Source organism: Rhodamnia argentea, chromosome 7 (genome assembly GCF_020921035.1).
Source record: "Rhodamnia argentea isolate NSW1041297 chromosome 7, ASM2092103v1, whole genome shotgun sequence".
In the NCBI taxonomy this organism is placed as follows: Eukaryota; Viridiplantae; Streptophyta; class Magnoliopsida; order Myrtales; family Myrtaceae; genus Rhodamnia; species Rhodamnia argentea.
In genome coordinates this window covers 21,894,443-21,900,648 of record NC_063156.1, presented here as the reverse complement: position 1 = coordinate 21,900,648, position 6,206 = coordinate 21,894,443, and positions in this window count along the sequence as shown.

Sequence of the window (6,206 nt, the reverse complement as noted above, 5' to 3'; positions counted from 1 at the left end):
ATACCCTAGATTTGACAATCAAAATTCCCCGTCGATATCACTTGTCCTATTTGCCACAAACTGAAAAACCCGAAAAAGATTTAGAAAGAATGGTATAAGCAACCACAGCTCAATGAATAATATATATCATACAATCGTTAAGCTCACCAACTTGATTGTCAAATACTTCTTTTATATATATACATATATTAATCATGTTATATACATCATCTATTATAAACAAACGAATACATAGGAATGATTCAAAAGGAAACCGCCTACTACCAACTACGATCATCAACGTGCTCCATTACCACCACTTTCATCCATAGCCACCCATACTTGAGTATCCGAAAAGGGTACAACAAACGACAGTGAGCTGAAACTTAGCAAGGAGAATTATTAACCCAAGAATTAAACCATCAATTCATCAATCGATAAGCAGAAATAATCAGCAACCAACCACAGTGTACATGATGAAATTCACCATAAAACAAGCACGTAAAGGCCAATGTTAGGCTACTATCGATCCTTGCCGATATCCAAACCCCTAACTTCTGTCCAAGCCTCCTCGAAGCTTGTAGTCTATGTCCTCATTAACTCAATCCTTAATTTGTGTCAATTCAATGGCAAGCAAAGTGATCCAATCCTTAAATCCAGCCTACCCGAGGTCTCAAGATGTTAGACTATCGCTTAGATCCAACATGCAAACCACAAATGCCACAAAACCACCCTTCACACACACGGTCGAACCACCCTAGGTACTCGATCCTCAATTCGCGTCGGCTCATGAACACTATAACAATCAACTCATATTTTTGGGTTGCCCAAGGCCCAGGGATACTAACTTGAGCAACAAATCGGACATGCAACTTCATCTTTCCCTCCATACAAACAAGACTTTCAATTGACATACCCATGCCCAAAATTAGCAATCCATGATAATCAAACGATCAATGGGTAAATTAGTCACAAGGGTAAGGAGCCTACTTACCTTAGGTTCGTGTAGGAGAAAAGGGGGAATCAATTCGCTGCTCGAATGAGCTCAAATAGCCCTTCCTTCCTCCTTAGCGCTACGGCCACTAAGAGGAGCGAGCTAGCGAGAGTCAAATGACTTCAAGGGCTGGATTACGAGGCTAGAAGGGCTCAAGGATCATCGGCGTCAAGCCATGGAATTGCCGGTGCAAGAAAAGAGCAAGAGATCATAGAGAGAGAGAGAGAGAGAGAGAGAGAGGTGAGAACTTTGGGGTGGTCTTCAAATGAGAGGAGAGAGAGTGAGATTGCACTTTTATAGAGGGCTTGAGTCGATGGGGGTCTAGGACGGTTCATGGGCTTCACGGTTGAATTGTGAACCAATTTTGCACCGGATCGATTTTACATAAGCTAAGCAATCAATCAAACACAAGCGGTCCATCTAATATTACCACTTTCGATTGTAGCATTAAGCTCAAATAATCCACTGCTCACCACATAATTGACCCCAACGTCACTTTTGCCACTAATCCAAGCCCGATATATACTATTCCGCTTATAAATTTCATCTAATGTAAAAATCACGCATGAACATAATCCGCTAACAACATTTTCCAATAATCCACAATTAATACAGAATCCATTTCAAAACTCAGCTTAATTATCCAAAAAATATTTCTTTTCACGATTAAATTCATAAAATATAAGATTTTTGATAAACCATATTCAAAGTCAAAAAAATTTCATGATTTTTTCATAATGATTAATACCATGAAAAATCCCAAACCGTACGCATATGACACATACCCTCCATTAGCTTCCATAAAATTTTACCGTGAAAATTGTTGAGTTAGATGACACATACTTGACAAGAAGAAAGGTTAATCTATTTGTTCACCGACGCTTTTGACGAATAAAGGGTAACAATCTTTCGATCATTAGGTTCTATGAACCAAACTCTACCAACGATAGAAGGTTTGCTCAGATATGCTCAAAAATCTATTTGTTCATCTCCTAGTTTCCACATTAACTTGTTAGGTCGACTCAGTTATTACTATGTGTTATCCAACTTAGCAATTTCTCGGTAAAATTAACGAAAACTAACAGAGATTAAATGTGTCACGCATGTATCGCTTTGAGATTTTCGATGACTCAAAAATTAGTTTTAGTTGAATTTGTTACATGTGTTCTAGTTTAGGACTTTTGGTGATCCAAAAATTAGTTTGGAGTATATTTGTCATATGTGTAACGATTTAATTTTTTTTGCGGTATTTACCCTTTCATAAAAGGTTTTGCAAACCATTTACAAGCAATCAACTCAAATTATAATTGAAAGATATCTTGCCATTTCAAATAGACAAAATGGTAGTAAATGTCGATCCAGTTTTATGCAACTAAAAATATAATTTCAAAATATTAGTTTATAAACTCAAAGAAGAGATAACACCGCTCACTTGGGAAAACTGAAAACCAACTTAAGAAGGTTACTCGAACCAATGAACTCGTGTTTTTATCTATTAATTAAAAATGATGTCAAAATTTGAGGAATACAATACTCTAATGAACCACTTGACTAAACTGCACTTAATCGTCGATAAAACGACTTCGACACACTAATGAAGCAACTCGTTTATAACGAATGTTTATGTTACGCGTATGTCGCATGCTATGCTTAGAAAATTCGTTCCAGTCAAATCATACTTTGGAATTGATTTTCATTAAACTCTATGGTTTCATAACGCCCTAAACTATTATTTACATATAAATCCACAGCTCAATAACTCCTCAATCGAACCTCATAGTTCAAATTCACATAACTTTAAATATGTGGCCTAATTCTGAAAATTAATTTGATAAGATGGATAACGAGTTCGATTGCTTAGGGCATGCATGATAACTATTTTATTTCACTATTTTTCTGTTCTCGCGAATAGGTGTGGAAAATAAATCTATCCAAGAATGCAACTTCATTTGTCTATATCCATGATAAATTTTTAGCCTAGAAATAGGTTTGGAACATAAATACAAATTTTCTACTTATCTATTTCTATTCTAGAAATAGAATAAAGACTCTTCTCATTGTTCACTTTCTCTCCGGCGTTCTTGTTTGTCGTGTGCACAAAGTCCGCCAAACTTCTCCATCTTTTCTTCACTCGAGTTCCGTCACCACGGGGAGCCTCGCTACCATTGTTGAATGTCTATGGCCGCAGCTGTAACTCCGCCTCATTGCAACCCCGGCCTCCATCGCAACAAGGTGAGTCTCTCTCCCTCTTTGTTGTCATGACCTATATTCGTCTCCCTCTTTGTTGTCCAATTCACGTTCGACTCGCAACCATTGCAACTTGTAAAACCCGATATGGGGATGTTCCGTTCCAATTTTCTTCATTTATTTTCTTTTATTACAATCATAGAACATTACATTGATATAATCTTGGAATCAAAACTTCTGCACTTGAATTGGTACACTATCTCTAGATGTTCAGTGACATGTGTACTTTTGCTAATTGGTTGATCGTGCTAATTAGTGACAATTCTTCTATTCATTCCAACATGTTGGTCTATCATTTATACGATCAAAGAGTGGGTTATTCGTGCCTATATTAGTTGTAATGTGAGGTGACATTAATGATTACACATGAATTTAATATACTTTGATGTTATTGTAATTGCAATTAATGAGTTGGCTCATTTGATGCTTAACCAGTCAAGGTTAAATGACATCCAACAGAGAGGCATTTATATTGATATCAAATGAATTTTTATTCTAGGACAAAAAGTTTGTGTTGTTATCAAACATGTTTCTTTGCTTGGAAACTCGTCCATGGAACCAAATAGTTATCATTCAAGGCCTTACTGGGCCGTAAAAACAAAGTTAATCCGACTTAGCAAGGTCCCCATGACGTATAGGCATAACCTTTCTCATCCTCTCTTTTCCTTCTTGTTATTGCCGCCATTTATGTTTCTTTTCCCTCTTACGATCCACATGAATCTAATGAAGAAGAAAAAAAAGGGGATTACATGAGCCACGGCTTGGTAAGGTAATGGGTTGAGCTCTTACAAGTTAATTGGACTTTGAGATATTATTTAGTGATATATACACTAGAAGTCCTAAAACTTGTCACGAAAGTATAATTAAATCCTCAAATTTTCAGAAAGTGCAATCAAGTCTTAAAACTTATCAAATTGATGTAATCAAGTCCTTTCGTTAGCTTCGGCCAATTCGACTAACAAAAAATGTTGACATGATGTTTATTTATTACTTTCTTTCTCCCACATGGTGCTAACGTGGCTAAACAAGAAAGATAAATCCAAAGTAGCGTCGTTTTGATCCAAATTTGATTTTTTATATATACAAATTAAATAACATTTAAAAAATAAACTAATTTTTTTTAAAAAAAGGAAAAACCAATGAGGGCTCTATATGCCCTCATTGCCGTTGCCCCCACCATTGGGGCAATGTCGACCCGGGTTGCCGAGCGCCACCGCCGACCGGGGTGCGGCCGGGTGGAGACTTCACCGGTGGCGGCCCTCGGCTCACTTTGGGCGAGGGCCGACGACTCTCACCCAACCTGGGGGAGGGTGCGACCCTTGCTTGGGGTTGGCTAGGCCCATCGGCGAGTGCCTGACGGCCAACCCTCACCCCAACCATCCCCAACCCTTCCAAGCAATGGTTAGGGTGGTGGGGCGTGGCAAGGGCCCCGCCCTCGCTAGTTTTCCTATTTTTTATTTAAGGAATATATTCACTAGAACTCTTAAAATTTGTCACGAAAGTGCAATCGAGTCCCAAAACTTTTAATCGTAAAATCAAGTCCTTCCATTAACATTATCATTTTTATTAATGGAAAATGCTGACGTGACATTTTTAAAATTAATTATTTATCCTATGTGGCATTTTTGTTATTTAGATTTTATCTATGTTATATTAAAAATAAGAAGAAAAATAAAAAATTTTATTTAAAAAAAAAACTAAAAAAAAAAGGAGAAAGCTGAGCTCGCTCGTTTGTAGGGGCAGTCGCCCCTCACTAGAGGGACCCGTTGGAGGTCGCCGACAAGGGGCAGGGTGACCGGCCCTCGCCGACCCAATCGAGGGCGCCTAGATCTAGGAGGCGCCGGCCCCAAGCGATGGTCACCAAAAGCGACTCTCCCCTGACCTGAGCTTCCACCGCCATTGCCAAAACACTTTGCATATTCTCCGTCCTTCACAGAGGATACTTCTCCTCTTCACATTCACCGATTCTGCCTCAAAACCTGAAGGAAATAATTAAACAAAAATGTCCCCAATCAAGCTTGATTAAGGCTCCAATCCTTATTGAAATTCAGCTTGACGGTTCTCAAATGCTAACCGTCGAGTCCGATTTTGAGAAGTTCGAGACTTCCTTTAAGTCGAGGATCGAATATGGCCCTGCTCAACAATTTTGCTTGATTCTCAAATCTACACCAGCAAAAACAAAAACAAAAACGCGTTATGCAAAAAAGGCAGAACTCGAATCCTCGACAATATAGGAAGACAAACTGACAAACCCAAAAACAACAGGAACCTAGCTGGGCAAGCCTTGCCTAGGCCTAGCAAGGGTCGCGGGCCCTCGTCTAGGGCCGATGAGGCCTCGCTCAGGGAGGGTCAGCATCACCCAGATTTGGGCACCCTCGCCCTTACCCGGCAGAGGTCGCCGGCCTCTCCGGTGATGGGCGGCCGCCCCTACTAGGGAGCCTAGCTTTCTCTTTTTTTTTTTCAAATAAAATTTTATATTTTTCGCTTATCTTTTAATATATTATAGATATAATCTAAATAAAAAATTATAAAAAAAATTCCACATAGGATAAAAAATTAATTTAAAAATGCAATGTTGGCATTTTCCATTAATCAAATTGACTGTGTTAATGAAAGGACTTGATTTTACTAATTTGCCAAGTTTTAGGACTCGATTGTATTTTTTGTAAGTTTTAGGACTCAATTGCACTTTCGTGATAAGTTTTAGAACTTCTAATGAACATATCCAATTTTTTAATTTATATATTTTTTAAAAAAAAATTAAAAAAATTAAGTAATATATATTAAAAATCAAATTTGGACCAAACAACGCTATTTTGGACTTAACTTTCTTGTTTAGCCACGTCGGCACCAAGTAGGAGAAAGAAAAAAGTAAAAAAAAATGCCGCGTCAATATATTTCGTTAGCCGAATTGAACATAGTTAAAGGAATGACTCGATTGCACAAATTTGACAAGTTTCATGACTTGATCACACTTTCTTGAGTT